Source organism: Dermochelys coriacea, chromosome 2 (assembly GCF_009764565.3).
Source record: "Dermochelys coriacea isolate rDerCor1 chromosome 2, rDerCor1.pri.v4, whole genome shotgun sequence".
Classification (NCBI taxonomy): domain Eukaryota; kingdom Metazoa; phylum Chordata; order Testudines; family Dermochelyidae; genus Dermochelys; species Dermochelys coriacea.
Genome location: NC_050069.1, coordinates 77,271,941 through 77,287,832, shown reverse-complemented (window position 1 = coordinate 77,287,832; position 15,892 = coordinate 77,271,941). Strand labels below are relative to the sequence as shown.

At 44.5% G+C, this 15,892-nt stretch overlaps 1 protein-coding gene and 1 long non-coding RNA gene across 2 annotated transcripts in view; both read right to left on the bottom strand.

Annotated features, from left to right (window-relative positions):
* Nucleotides 1–15,892, bottom strand: part of CCDC178 (coiled-coil domain containing 178) — a 371,835-nt gene that overhangs the window by 60,790 nt on the left and 295,153 nt on the right. The gene's annotated exons all lie outside the window — the stretch shown is intronic.
* Nucleotides 6,562–14,222, bottom strand: LOC122458702. The gene is made up of 3 exons (XR_006278870.1): nucleotides 13,856–14,222; nucleotides 6,970–7,137; nucleotides 6,562–6,814 (listed from the first exon to the last, which is right to left on the bottom strand). It is a non-coding gene; the product is annotated as an uncharacterized LOC122458702 (long non-coding RNA).

Genomic DNA, 15,892 nt, shown 5'->3' with positions numbered 1-15,892 from the left:
CTTTTTCAGCTTGCAAGAGCTCTGGCCCCTTTTGTCTGTCTAGTTAAGGATGCCAAAGATGGCTTCTGTCTTTGTTTATATTCTCCAAAGTTCAATGATCTTGTTTCAAGAGGCATCATGACCTCAATTCTGTTCTTCCTATCCTGTGGGCTTCCCATCCTTTTGCTGATTTCTGTGTAAATGGAAGTTTCATTGTTTCTGGTCACATCTTGCTTAATATAATTGAAGACAGACAGTTGCTTTCCCTCCTGCCTGTGAAAAGCCTGTTTTTCCCTTTGTTTGGTCAAAGACTGGAAAGCATAATATCACTGAGTATTCATAATTCATCATATAGTCTAAATATACATATTTCATAGTGACATTAATCACCAGTGTGTCACAGTCTTTCATAAAAGACCTCACTCAATATACTTTTATAATACAATAATATTGTATACAATCAGTTGATTCAACTGCTTATCACTTGAGGCTCAGCCCCCGTCTTTATAGAACAATACATCTTTTCAAGGTATTCTTTGAAAAGTAAAACCCAGACCAAGCTTCTCTTCTTTTGTTGGGTGTTGACCCCATGCTGTCTCTTCCCCCGCTTGTTAGATTGATAGCTTTGTTTACCTAATACATAAATGGACCTTCATTATCTCTGCGTGATGACTGGGCTGGTCAGAGAAGCAAATACAGATTCCTTTGTTTAGGGCAGACCTGTTTACCAAATCCCTTTGACATGTTGGGATTAAACATATTTTAGTCATAATTCCATCATATATCCATAACTCTTAATACACACCATGTACACACATCACACAAGAATATTAATAACCAGTGAGTTATTAGTTTTCCAATGACATATTACATGACATCTTTTAGATACACATGTTTATAACCACAGTGAGTAGGGGTACACTGAATTGGTCAGGCCAGCTGAAACTCATTATCTGATACCAGGATGCCCTTTGTCCTTTGCCACTGGGATGCTCTTAAGGTCACATCTCCCTCCTTACAAAGCTGCAGCAGGGTTATCCACTGGCTGATCTGGAGACAGCAGTTCAGAGCCCTCTTTCCTGAACGGGGCCATATTTTCTTTCCCCTTTATACAGAAGAAACCTGTTTTTTCACCTTTGCCTGTTTCCAGTTTTCAGGATTTAATAGCAGAAAATATCCATAATTTTACCTACAGAGTTACTGTGAAATGTTTGTAACATTAATGACCAGTGTGTTATTAGATTTCAATCAATGTATTACGTTACATGTTTTAAATACATATTATGACACCAGTGTGAGAGGTGTAGTGAGTATATCAGACCTGACAAGAGTTGCTGACACATAGTTCAAATCTACACTACAAAGGTCGACATAAATCATGTTTGGTCAATTTAATAATGTATGTGTCTACACTACTGAGTCCCTTCTGCCAACCTAAGTGCCCTGTAAAGTTGACTTCTGTACTCCACCTCTGTGAGAGGCGTAGCGCTTGATTCGACATCCATGTATCAACATGGGGATAAGTAGAAACCGCATTGTGTAATTTGAATGAATTGGCCTCCAGGAGGTGTCCCACAGTGCTCCATTGTCACCGCTCTTTCAACTCCACAGCTAGGTACACAGGAAACAGACGCTCCGCTCTTAAAGCCACGGGAACTTCTGAATTTTCATTTCCTGTTTGATCGGCATGGAGAGCTCATCAGCACAGCGGATCATGGAGACTCAAGGCTGCAAACGCCCTCCAGCATGGAGTACATAGGAGATGGTGGATCTTATTGCTGTGTGGGGAGAAGAGTCTATGCAGGCAGAGCTTCGACCCAGCAGCAGAAACGCTGACAACTATGCCAAGATGGCGCAGGGTATGGGGGAGAAGGGCTACACCATGGACACACAGCAGTGCTGCATAAAAATAAAGGAGCTTCAGAAAGCATACCAGAAGACAAGGGAGGCAAACAGTCGTTCTGGTTCTGCCCCACAAACATGCCGCTTTTATGAGGAGCTGCATGCGATTCTCGGTGGTGATCCCATCACTACCCCAAAATGCTCTGTGGATACCTCCCAGGAGCCCCGCATGACCTCGAGCAATGAGGAGGACATTGTTGACAGGGAGGAGGAGAATGTGAGGCAGGCAAGCAGAGGATGCATTCTTCCAGACAGCCAAGAACTGTTTTTAACCCTGGAGCCCATTCTTTCACAGGACCAGTTGGCAGTGGAGCGTGATGCCAGGGAAGGCACCTCCGGTAAGTACACATTTCCAATCAAATTTTAGGGGTTATATATTATTATTTTTTATGTTAAATGTGAACAAAAAAGTAGGTGTGGTGGGTATTGGTGGTCACTCCAGCTACACAGAGGGTGCTCGCTGAAGAAGACTGTTTATGTGCATGGGGATGGCCCAGGAACCCTCCATGGAGATCTCTAGGAAGCTTTCATGGAGGTACTTTGCAATCCTTTGCAGAAGGGCTTCTCTGAAGGGCTGCCTTATTTCGTCCACCACGGTAGGACACGCCCAATATTAACTCTGCTGGTATCATTGCAGCACAAGGATCAGGTCTGTACCCAGACACTTGCAGCATCTGTTTCCTTGCCGCCTCTGTTACTCTCAGGAGAGTGATATCGCGTATGGTCACCTAGGGAAAATGGGGGAAGTTTAATATGCTGGGTAAACCACAAACAATTCAACAAGTAATCCGCCCCTGTTGGGTGAAATCCGGGGCACACAAGCACACTTTCCCAAGTGTGCCATGGTTGTGGTTGGAAGGGATCACTATGTATTGCAACCAGCATTTTAAAAAAAGGGGGATGGGTGGCTTCCTATTTGTCTCCTTTCCCCCACAACCCAGTGCCGCTTTTGTAAGAAACAAACTGTTTGTGGGGCTTTATCCTGGTGCCTGTCCTCAAGTACCATCCAGGTTGTAAGGGGAAAGGGGGCTTTTCTGAAGTTCCAACCCGTGATCCCAAGGATGTCTTCAAAAAAGCTGCAGCAAAAGACCTGTTGCCCACATTTGTGGTCTTATCCATCATGGCTGGATCAGCAAATCGACTCTTGCAGTAGCCAGAGGTTGTGATTACATTGTGGCTTGCAGTGAAGTGCACTGAGGGGTGTTTTTCTTTATAAAAGAATTAATCTTGTCACAGAAACAATGTATGCAGTGTCCATGCTACCCTTATGCTTTGTATTCTTTGCAGCTGAAACCTCGTCCATCAGCGCTTCATCCACACAGGGACAGAGACTTTTCCAGATTAGAAGGCTGAAAAAGAAGACTCAGGAGGACATGTTCAATGAGTTAATGCACACTTCCGAGAGTGATAAGACAGATCTCAGAGCATGGAGGATTACACTGTCTGACAACCTGCACATGGACAGGGAGAACAGGAGAGCATACAGGGAGCAAGAGCATGCCACGCAGGAAGAGATGAAGGCGTAATCAGACATGTTCAGGTGTCTGGTTGAGGTTCAAGAAAGGCATCTGGATGCTAGAGTCCCTCTGCAGCCTATGCTGAACCTGCTGCCATCATCACCAAATTACACATCCTCCTCCCACAAATGTCCTATGAGGTGTGGGGGAGAGGGGGGAAGTTCAGTATCCCTTGCACTCAACATCAGGGGAGGATACAAGGACCAGAAGGCACCTGTGACAGGTTGGACCCCCCTTCTGGGATGCAATCTGATGTACTGGGATTTCATTGAGCCTCTCCTGCTCGACCAGTCTGGGTTCCCTCTCCCCACTTTGCTGAATTAGGCTCTCCAGCCTCTTGCAGCACACACACACAGTTAGGGTCACACCCCACTGCAAACACAGACTGAAGTCAGCTGTGTGAGAGGATTCCCCGAGCACTCATGTGCACACTCCTTTTAGGAGATAAACCCAAAATAATATTGTCTTGCACTGTATAGAAAAATCTGCACAGCACAAGCTCATAAAAATATGCCCTCTTCCTCAATGTGAAGAGAGATGTGCATGATTTCTTGCCCCCGAGTTAGAAATTACAATAAACTGGGTTTAACAATACACAAAATAAGTTTATTAACTATAAAAGGTATATTTTAAGTGGTTAAAGGGATAGCAAAGAAAACAAAGCAATAGTGAATAAACAAAAACCACAAACTGAGCTTAATACACTAGATAGGTAGGATACAAATTAGCAAATTCTCACCCTGAGTGATAAACAGGCTGGCAGATTCTGAAGGCACAAGTTGCCTTGGCTTTTCCAGGTTTTCTTACACAGGCTAAAAATCCTTCCAGCCTGGGACCATCACTTCCCACAATTCAGTCTTTGTTCCTCAGGTGATTTCAGGTGTGTTGTTGTTGGAAGAGTGAGGTCCCCTCCTGTTGTGATTGTCCCTCTTTTATATCTTCCCCACACTTGCTGGAAAGCTTTTTTGCTGTGCCCTAGGTCAAACAGTTCCCATTGTATAGAGCTATCTGACTTGGGTCAACCAGTTTCTATTGTGTAGAACTATTTCTGAGAGGTTTCTATTACATGCAGTTCCTGGGGTTATCCATATGCTTGTGTGCATTTCTTCAATACGCCACTAGCATTGTTTGGCCTCATCTAATATAGTACATTTGAAATACAGAGACATGGTCAATATTCCCAGCTTCAGATACAAAAATGATACACGCATACAAATTGGATAAACGCATTCAGTAAATCATAACCTTTCCAATGATATCTTACAAGATCCATCTTGCATAAAGTATATCTTAGTTATACCATATTCATATAATAACCATATTTCTATGAAGAATATGGGGTGTAATGTCACAGAGCCCATTCCCACACCTTTGATTGTTATTGCAGTGCATCTGTAAGCAAGCTGTCCTAGTTTCTCCCCACACAGTGTTATAGCCCCTTTGCCCCAGGTTATCTTACTTTTCTTTGCTGTCACTGTGTGTTTGTGTGCATAATAAAATTTAACAGATTGAGGAGAAAAGGCTCTTTATTCATTCAACACATGGTGGTTAGTGGGAGAAAATGTAGCGATGGGGACAGTTTGGTAAGGAACAACACAGATAAGTGTCGCATTACTCTGGCTCATTGCTGAAACTTGTTTTCAAAGCCTCACTGAGACGCAGAGCCTCTCAATGTGCTCTTCTTATTGCCCTGGTATCTGGCTGTTCAAAATTGGCTGAAAGGTGATCTGCCTCAACTCCCCACCCTGCCGAAAACTTTTCTCCCTTTGTTTCACAGACATGTGGACACACAGCAAATAGCAATAACAATGGGGATATTGCTTTCACTGAGGTCTAACCTAGTAAACAAACAATGCCAGCGACCTTGTAAACATCCAAAGGTACATTCCACCACCATTCTGCACTTGCTCAGCCTATGGTTGAACCAGTCCTTATTGCTGTCCAGGCTGCCTGTGTACGGCTTCATGAGCCATGGGAGCAAGGGGTAGCTTGGGTCTCCCAGGATAATGATTGGCATTTCAACATCACCAATTATTATTTTTCAGTCTGGAAAGAATGTCCCTGCTTTCAGCTTTCTGAACAAACCAAAATTCCTAAAGATGCGTGCATCATGCACCTTTCTGACCATCCCACACTGATGTCAGTGAAAAGGCCCCTGTGATCCACCAGTGATCCACCGCTTGCATCACCATTAAGAAGTACCCCTTTTGGTTTATGTACTCTCTGACAAGGTGGCTTGATGCCAAGACAGGGATATGCATTCCGTCTATAGCCCCACCACAGTTAGGGAACCCCATCATGGTAAAACCATCCACTATGTCCGGCACATTGCCCAGAGTCATTACACTTCTTAGCATAAGTTGATGGCCCTGCAAATTTGGATCACAACAGATCCCACAGTAGGTTTACATACTCCGAACTGATTCCCAACTGACAAGTAGCAGTTGGCGTTGCAAGCTTCCACAAAGCTATCATCACTCACTTCTCCACTGTCAGAGCAGCTCTTATTTTAGTATTGCTGCGCTTCAGGGCTGGGGAAAGCTCTTCACATAGTTCCTGGAAAGTGGCCTTATGCATCTGAAAGTTCTGCAACCACTGTTCATCATCCCATGGCTGCATAACGATGCAGTTCCACCAGTCAGTGCTTGTTTCCCGGGCCCAGAAGCAGCGCTCAACTGTGACTGTTGCCAGAAACTGCAAATTGCTCTGCTCTATGTCTTCCAGCAGGGCTGCTTGCATGGCATCAAATTGTTCTGCATGGTGGCTCCTGTATCGGCTGTGTAAATACTACAGGATAAGGCATGAGATGTTTGTAACGCTCACAACAACAGTATACATGCTTATCGTACTATGGCGTCTGTACACATAACCCAGGCTTACAAAAAAAGCACAAAAAGGGCTTCGTTTGTTTGCTGTTAATTTCAGAGAGGGAGGGAGGGAAGGAAGTTAGTGCATTATAGGAGGCTAACGCCATATTCCCAGAACCACCCGTGCAAATGTTTTGGTCCCATAAGGCACTGCAAGCCCAACCCAAAATTCCACTCGGCTACATGCACTGTGGGATAGCTCTCACAGTGCAGTGCTCCATGCATCGATACAAGCCCTGCTAGTGAGGATGCACTCCGCCAATACAATGAGCATAGTGTGGACATGCAAGATCGACTTGCTTAAATCAGAGGCTTGTTGGCGACTTACATAATGTCGACTTAACTTATGGTAAACATGACCATAGTGGAGAACCACAAATGGGCCTTTGTGTCACATCTCCTAATGCCTTTCCATGTTTCCTTCCTGTCTCTTATAATCTGTACTTCCAATGGGGCTCCACTAAATGAGAAAGGAGAGGAGAACTGTCTGGGACTCAGCTGGATCTCCTTTCTGTAGAACAAGACTTGAAGCCCCCACTTCTTAGCATCCTAAAGAAAACCCAAAAATAAATAAATAAATACATAAAAATAAAAATAAGGTCAGCAAAATAACCACAAAAACAAAACAGAATAAATATTTTGTTTTTCTTTCTGTAATGTATTAAATCAATAAAGAATGAGTAATAAAAACACAAATGTGTTACCATCTTGAGCTGTGCTACCCACAGGAGGTAGTACTTGGCCAAACACTCTCCAGGAATAGAGGCATAGAGTTGATCTGACACCAATTTTAGAAGGTAGTCTGCCACAACGTCCACAATATGAATGTCAAGGTGCAGCCTGTGCCCCTCACAACACATGCATAGTGTTTTCTCTAGGCTAGAATAGTCAAAGTACCCAGGGAAGCAAAACAAAATTGTTAACACATACAAACAGAAACTGCATACCATATATATCATGCAGTTGTTCCAGGAAACTGTGCCATGGATTGGAAAATAGATTCAAAGATCCAGATTCTCTAAAAAAAACTGGCATGGAGTGCTATGAGTGGATGCAGTGACTGTATGTATCCAAAACAAGATAACTAATGTGAACATACTACATTGCTGCAGAATAGACTGATTTGATCACACAATAGAAGTTGCAAAAATGCTATTCTATTGTATAGATAAGGCTATTTTGTCCATTCTTGGATTCTCCTTTCTTCATCTTCCTTGGCTGCTCTGTTCCTCCAGATATTCTCTAGACACACTCTACTTTTTCTGCAGTTGGCTCTTCTAGACTTTTCCTATAACCTTATTCTTGGTGTCTTTGAATTCCTTCAATCTTCCTTTCATATCTCCTCCTCACCAGTTAGCATCAGAGATCAGCAGCCATCTGTCAGATTCTTATTGTAGATCATTATTTATAATATCTCATGCTAAATTACAAACCAGTGCTTTATGTAGCAAGGAAATAAAGCCTCTGGAATAGTCTCTTCTTATAAAAGCTTCTCCCAACAATATATCATATTCTTCTCATAACTTAAAATCTATTTTAAAAGTTAAAGAATTTATTTGCAGACAAATGAGGAAGGTACCATATATTAGTCACTTCCTTCTTTTTGGAAGAGAAAATTACTTGCCTCAAGTTCTTCTTCTCTGAAAGTAGCATTTATAAGAGATGCAAATATTTGGGTCCATGTTTTTGCAATGACAGGGTCTGTAACATTGCCTTTTATACACATCTAAAACTATTAAACCACCTTGCCAGTAGGTGTAAGATGCCTCTTTACTGGTAAGATACAGCAATTATAAACGTATTTCCCATTTTTGTTTAAATCAGTGATACTCAGACCTCAGTGGTTCAGGAGCCACATTAGCGATCAACATTACCCAAAAGAGCCATCCTAGTGTGAATTCATTGTTTCACATTCTCTCTCTCTAAATAAAATATTCTAACAGCAACATGACTGACCAAATGGATTGAACAACAGAATAGCACAGACTATTCAAAACTTTTTCTGCTTCACAACTAAAGTTGCTTTTTCAACAACAGCTAAGGAATAATGTTTTTCTAAAGAGAATTTCATGCAATGGCTGTCATCTCTCATTGTTTAAAATGGGAATAAAGCCATACTGTCAGGAAGGTACCCCATGACAGCATAGGCAGTGCACTGAGAAAACACTACCAGGGGCTGAAGCAAAGAAGTCTTTATAGCTCAGAACTATTGGAATTCTCAGATCCCTGTTTTGCATAGCTCCAGTCTCCCTAATGCAGCCCCCTCCCCCAAACACTGCCCATCCCTCCCTAGGCTCAGACATATCTCTGCTTGCCCCAACTCATCCCATGTCTCCCTCACATAAGGCTACTTCCCTTGGCTCCCCACAGTTCTGCTTTCTGGTGATGTAAGTGCAACTGAAATGGGCAGTATAAGGAACTACAGCAGGAGGAGATCAGGGGAAGTCAGTGAGGATGTGACATTATAGCTTCATACATAATTAATTTTTTTTTAAATATATCCTTTCCACTACAATACTCAAATTCCAGTTTCCTATCCTGGAAGTTTACTTGGTGAATTTGCCTAGGTAGTTAAAAAAAAACCAACAGCAACAACAAAAAAACAAAACAAAAAAACCCCCCAACAAACAAAAAAACCCTCTGTAGCCTGTATAGCTAAACTAATAAGTCAATTACAAATTTAGGGTATGTCTACACTACGAAATTAGGTCAAATTTATAGAAGTCAGTTTTGTAGAAAGCGTTTTTATACAGTCGAGTGTGTGTGTCCCCACACAAATGCTCTAAGTGCATGTAGTCGACGGACTGTGTCCACAGTACCGAGGCAACCGTCGACTTCCGGAGCTTTGCACTGTGGGTAGCTATCCCACAGTTCCCACAGTCTCCACCGCCCATTTGAATTCTGGGTAGAAATCCCAGAGGGGGCTAAAACATAGTCGTGGGTGGTTCTGGGTACATATTATCAGGCCCCCGTTCCCTGCCTCCCTCCATAAAAGGGCAGACAATCGTTTTGCGCCTTTTTTCTTGAGTTACCTGTGCAGACGCCATACCACGACAAGCATGGAGCCCGCTCAGCTAACCATCACCGTATGTCTCCTGGGTGCTGGCAGACGCAGTACTGCATTGCTACACAGCAGCAGTTTATTGCCTTTTGGCAGCAGACAATGCAGTATGACTGGTAGCCGTCGTCGACTTAGTCCAGGGTGCTCTTTTAACAGACCTCGATGAGGTCGGGGTGCCTGGGCAAACATGGGAGTGGCTCATCCAGGTAATTTCCCTTTTAAGTTTCATCTCATGGCGATTCAGTCCTACTGGCAGTGCACTGTCTTTTAATCTGCAGCCAGCAGAAGATGATGGCCAGCAGTCATAGTGCACCGTCTTCTGCTGAGCACCCAGGAGGTGACGATGGCTAGCGGTCGTACTGCACAGTCTGCTGCCAGCAAGATATATAAAGATAGAAGAAATGGCTCAAAACAAGAAATAGACCAGATTTGTTTTGTATTAATTTTCTCCTCCCTCCCTCCCTCTGTGAAATCAACGGCCGGCTAAACCCAGTTTTGAGTTCTATCCTTGAGGTGGCCATTCAGTTTCTCACAAAGCCACCCCCTTTGTTGATTTTAATTCCCTGTAAGCCAATCCTATAAGCCACGTGGTCAGTTCCCCTCCCTCCATCAGGGCAACAGCAGACAATCGTTCTGCACCTTTTTTCTGTGCAGACGCCATACCACAGCAAGCATGGAGCCCGCTCAGATCACTTTGGCAATTAGGAGCACATTAAACACCACATGCATTATCCAGCAGCATATGCAGCACCAGAACCTGGCAAAGCGAAACCGGGCGAGTAGGCGACGTCAGCGCGGTTACGAGAGTGATGAAGACATGGACACAGACTTCTCTCAAAGCACGTGCCCTGGCAATGTGGGCATCATGGTGCTAATGGGGCAGGCTCATGACATGGAACGCCGATTCTGGGCCTGGGAAACAAGCACAGACTGGTGGGACCGCATAGAGTTGCAGGTCTGGGATGATTGCCAGCGGCTGTGAAACTTTCGCATGCGTAAGGGCACTTTCATGGAACTTTGTGACTTGCTTTCCCCTGTCCTGAGGCGCAAGAATACCAAGATGAGAGCAGCCCTCACAGTTGAGAAGCGAGTGGCAATAGCCCTGTGGAAGCTTGCAACGCCAGACAGCTACCGGTCAGTTGGGAATCAATTTGGAGTGGGCAAATCTACTGTGGGGGCTGCTGTGATGCAAGTAGCCAACACAATCAAAGATCTGCTGATATCAAGGGTAGTGACCCTGGGAAATGTGCAGGTCATAGTGGATGGCTTTGCTGCAATGGGATTCCCTAACTGTGGTGGGGCCATAGACGGAACCCATATCCCTATCTTGGCACCGGAGCACCAAGCCGGCGAGTACATAAACCGCAAGGGGTACTTTTCAATAGTGCTGCAAGCACTGGTGGATCACAAGGGACGTTTCACCAACATTAACGTGGGATGGCCGGGAAAGGTACATGACGCTCGGACCTTCAGGAACTCTGGTCTGTTTCAAAAGCTGCAGGAAGGGACTTTCTTCCCAGACCAGAAAATAAAAATTGGAGATGTTGAAATGCCTATAGTTATCCTTGAGGACCCAGCCAACCCCTTATTGCCATGGCTCATGAAGCCATACATAGGCAGCCTGGAGAGTAGTCAGGAGCTGTTCAACTACAGGCTGAGCAAGTGCAGAATGTGCATTTGGATGTTTAAAAGCACGCTGGTGCAGTTTACTGACTTGGTTAGACCTCAGCGAAACCAATATTCCTACTGTTATTACTGCTTGCTGTGCGCTCCACAATATCTATGAGAGTAAGGGGGAGATGTTTATGGTGGGTAGGGAGGTTGAGGCAAATCGCCTGGCTGCTGGTTACATACAGCCAGACACCAGGGCAGTTAGAAGAACACAGGAGGGTGCGATGCGCATCAGAAAAGCTTTGAAAACCAGTTTCATGACTGGCCAGGCTACGGTGTGAAAGTTCTGTTTGTTTCTCCTTGATGAAATCCCCCGTCCCTTGATTCACTGTACTTCCCTGTAAGCTAACCACCCTCCCCACCTCCCTTCGATCACTGCTTGAAGCGGCAATAAAGTCATTGTTGCTTCACATTCATGCATTCTTTATTAATTCATCACACAAATAGGGGGATAATTACCAAAGTAGCCCAGGAGGGGTGGTGGAGGAGGGAAGGACAAGGCCACACAGCACTTTAAAAGTTTAAAACTTATTGAATGCCAGCCTTCTGTTACTTGGGCAATCCTCTGGGGTGGAGTGGCCGGAGGCCCCCACACTGCATTCTTGGGCGTCTGGGTGAGGAGGCTATGGAAGGGCAGAGTTGGGGAGGAGGGCGGTTGGTTACACAGGGGCTGTAGTGGCGGTCTGTGCTCCTGCTGCCTTTCCTGCAGCTCAACCATACGCTGGAGCATATTAGTTTGATCCTCCAGCAGCCTCAGCTTTGAATCCTGCCTCCTCTCATCACGCTGCCACCACCTTTCAGCTTCAGCCCTCTCTTCAGCCCGCCACCTCTCCTCCCGGTCATTTGTGCTTTCCTGCACTCTGACATTGTCTGCCTCCATGCATCTGTCTGTGCTCTGTCACTGTGGGAGGACAGCATGAGCTCAGAGAACATTTCATCATGAGTGTGGTTTTTTTGCCTTCTAATCTTTGCTAGCCTCTGGGAAGGAGAAGATCCTGTGATCCTTGAAACACATGCAGCTGGTGGAGAAAAAAAAGGGACAGTGGTATTTAAAAAGACACATTTTATAGAACAATGGGTACACTCTTTCATGGTAAACCTTGCTATTAACATTACATACATAGCACATGTGCTTTCGTTACAAGGTCGCACTTTGCCTCCCCCCACCATGTGGCTAACAGTGGGGAACATTTCTGTTCAGCCAGAGGCAAACAGCCCAGCAGGAACGGGCACCTCTGAATGTCCCCTTAAGAAAAGCACCCTATTTCAATCAGGTGACCATGAATGATATCACTCTCCTGAAGATAACACAGAGAGAGAAAGAACGGATGTTGTCTGAACGCCAGCAAACATACACTGCAATGCTTTGTTCTACAATGATTCCCGAGTACGTGCTACTGGCTTGGAGTGGTAAAGTGTCCTACCATTGTGGATGGAATAAGGCTGCCCTCCCCAGAAACCTTTTGCAAAGGCTTTGGGATTATATCCAGGAGAGCCACGAATGCCAGGGCAAATTAATCATTCAACATGCTGGCTTTTAAACCTTGTATAGTATTTTAAAAGGTACACTCACCAGAGGTCCCTTCTCCACCTGGCGGGTCTGGGAGGCAGCCTTGGGTGAGTTCGGGGGGTACTGGCTCCAGGTCCAGGGTGAGAAACAGTTCCTGGCTGTCGGGAAAACCGGTTTCTCCGCTTGTTTGCTGTAAGCTATCTACAACCTTATTATCACCGTCTTCCTCATCCCCAAAACCTGCTTCCATGTTGCCTCCATCTCCATTGAAGGAGTCAAACAACACGGCTGGGGTAGTGGTGACTGAACCTTCTAAAATGGCATGCAGCTCATCATAGAAGCGGCATGTTTGGGGCTCTGACCTGGAGCGGCCGTTCGCCTCTCTGGTTTTCTTAAGGCTTGCCTTAAGTTTCATGCAGCACTGCTTCGGGTCCCTGTTATGGCCTCTGTCCTTCATGCCCTGGGAGATTTTCACAAATGTTTTGGCATTTCGTCTATTGGAACATAGTTCTGATAGCACGGATTCCTCTACCCATACAGCGATCAGATACCATACCTCCTGTTCAGTCCATGCTGGAGCTCTTTTGCGATTCTGGGACTCCATCATGGTCACCTCTGCTGATGAGCTTGCATGGTCACCTCTGCTGATGAGCTCTGCATGGTCACCTGCAGCTTGCCACACTGGCCAAACAGGAAATTGAAATTCAAAAGTTTGTGGACCTTTTCCTGTCTACCTGGTCAGTGCATCTGAGTTGAGAGTGTTGTCCAGAGCGGTCACAATGGAGCACTCTGGGATAGATCCCGGAGGCCAATACCATCTAATTGCGTCCACAGTACCCCAAATTCGACCCAGCAAAACCGATTTCAGTGCTAATCCCCTTGTCGGGGGTGGAGTAAGGAAATCGATTTTAAGAGCCCTTTAAGTCGAAAATAAGGGCTTCGTCATGTGGACGGGTGCAGGGTTGCATCAATTTAACGCTGCTAAATTTGACCTCAATGCCTAGTGTAGACTAGGGCTGAGAACTAGATTCACCAGCACTCTGGTTGCTGTATGGTGCTCTAGTGACAAAAAGCAACTATAAGTCAATCTTATTTGGCCAATACACTGACTGCTTTATAATATTCTAGAGTGTTGTAAAGGACTCACTCAAAGTCAATGAATCTGACCCTAAAAGTTTAAAATGTAATTAAGTTTTAAGATTGACATTTCATATATTTAAATCATTAGAACTAATATATGGTAGAATTCTCTTTGGGATTCTTGTTTAGTGTTCACGTATAACATTTTTTAAAATTAGAAAACACTCAAGGAAATTCTCAACCAAAAAATTACAATACTACTACTTACCCTAGTGATTTTGCGGATTCTGCAATATTAGGCCTCCACTGCAATTTTGACAGTGAGAGCTCCGGGCCCCCACTCTCAGCCCCAGGCAGAACAAACAGCAGAAAATCATGGAGGATAATGGACTTTATTATCACAATGCATTGAAACAGATGGTTTGCTCCTCCAGTCCTGGAGCTACTTTGTTCTGGGCCAGTCCAGTTACAAGTTGGAGCAATGTAAAAGCTACTGTAACCATTCCCAATAGCTCCCAATTCAATAGCTCTAAAAGGTGATGAAAGCAGCTGAGGATTGCTGGGGTTTATAAGAACGAAAGCTACACCCCGTATGCTGGCATCCACGAAGAAAAGCTGGTGTAGAAGCCGCTATGGTGGCAATATACTACCCAAGAAAACCTCTACACAAGGGAGATCATGCAAGGGCTGAATTTGCCAGGTTTATGGATGCTTTATGCTGGCACAGCAATCCAAAACAGCAGGACCATCCCAGAACTGCGGATATTATTGAGGTAGCTGCCATTACAGCTATAAAGTTGTCTGATGTCTATCCTCAACACATTTTCTGTTGATCAGTATTTAATAAAACTTGTAACTATTGGGTGAAAATCTTCCAGGTTTCAAGGTATATTTTTTGCAAGTCTGGGCAAATATGGTTCCCATGACTTTGAGAACAATAGGAGTGACAAAAACTAACTTTTCCCATTATAAAAGTTTGGGATATCCTTTTGAATAGCTATGGTAGTGAAGTGAGCAGAGGTAGAAAATTTAAATTTGACAGCAAAATAGCTTTCAGGATTCAGAGGTGCTTTTTTGTATCCCAGTGAAAGTCTACTTTGCCTTGGCTGAGTTATAAGGTGAAATGTTGGTAACATTCCAGGTTCTGGTAGGATGTACTATGCATACACCCAAATCTCACTGAATTATAAACACAACTCCTGAGTCTGGATCAGGGCAGCTCACTCAGCTACAATGACTCTCCCCCTCCAAGAGAGCCTGCAGTGCCTCATCCCTCAAGCATCTTGCAACTGCCTATCCCCATCCGGGCTAAGGTCAGATAACTGCCAGGCAAAGTTATTTCACTCTCACCACCAGAGCCACAAGTTAATCTGTGCATCAGCATCACTTAGCTGCCTCGTGGGGTTACAGACTCCCTAAGCTTCCAGCCTACCCTCGATCCTGTTCCCGCCCAGTCTTGACTAAGCCTTGTTCCAACCTGCTTCAGCCTTGTTCATGTCCTATTCTGACCTCGCTGCAGTCCTGTTCCTGACCCATTCCAACCCTCCATCTGCCTCCTGACCCCAGAGCCTTGGACCGATTCCAGCTTGACTCCTACCTTCAGCCTGCATCTGGGTTCTGACTTTGATTCTAATTTGGCTGGTCTCTGGATTCTGACCCCAGTTCTGACCCATAGTCTGTCCACTGTCTCCAGTCTCAAAGTTGCTCTCGTCCCAGTTCTGACTCTACATCCGGTTTCAACCCTTGGTACCTGTTCTTGACCACTACTCCAACTACCAGGCCTGACCACCTAGAACACTCAGCCTGACAGAAAGGGGGAAGAGTTAAAGTTGGGTCTGCAACCAGGTAACCCCCATGTGGCATTTCCATGACTTTTGAGTACATAAGCATGCTACTTTAAAATTCTCAATCAAGTTCTTTATATGGAATGGATGGCACATCCACATCCATCTTTCTAAGTATAAAATTTTAATGAGACTACAAAGGTGCAGATTTATGAGTATTTAAAAACCTAGGGAAAAATATGGTGTAATTTTACTTATGTTTTAAAATATGGATAAAACATAAGACTGTAAATTGGTAACTGATACAGAACATCTGTTTATAGAAATATTAGATCATCTTATCTGATTATGATATTGTATGTAGGAAATTAAACAGTCACATTTCCACGCTTAAGGCTCTATTCTGTTTTATTTCTGTGGATCATCTATGAAGCTAGACAGGTGGCTTGGCTTCAGGCTATTTATACTACAAAACATCTGAAACCCACACTGAGCACTGGTCAGTGAGGATTTGCCTGGTG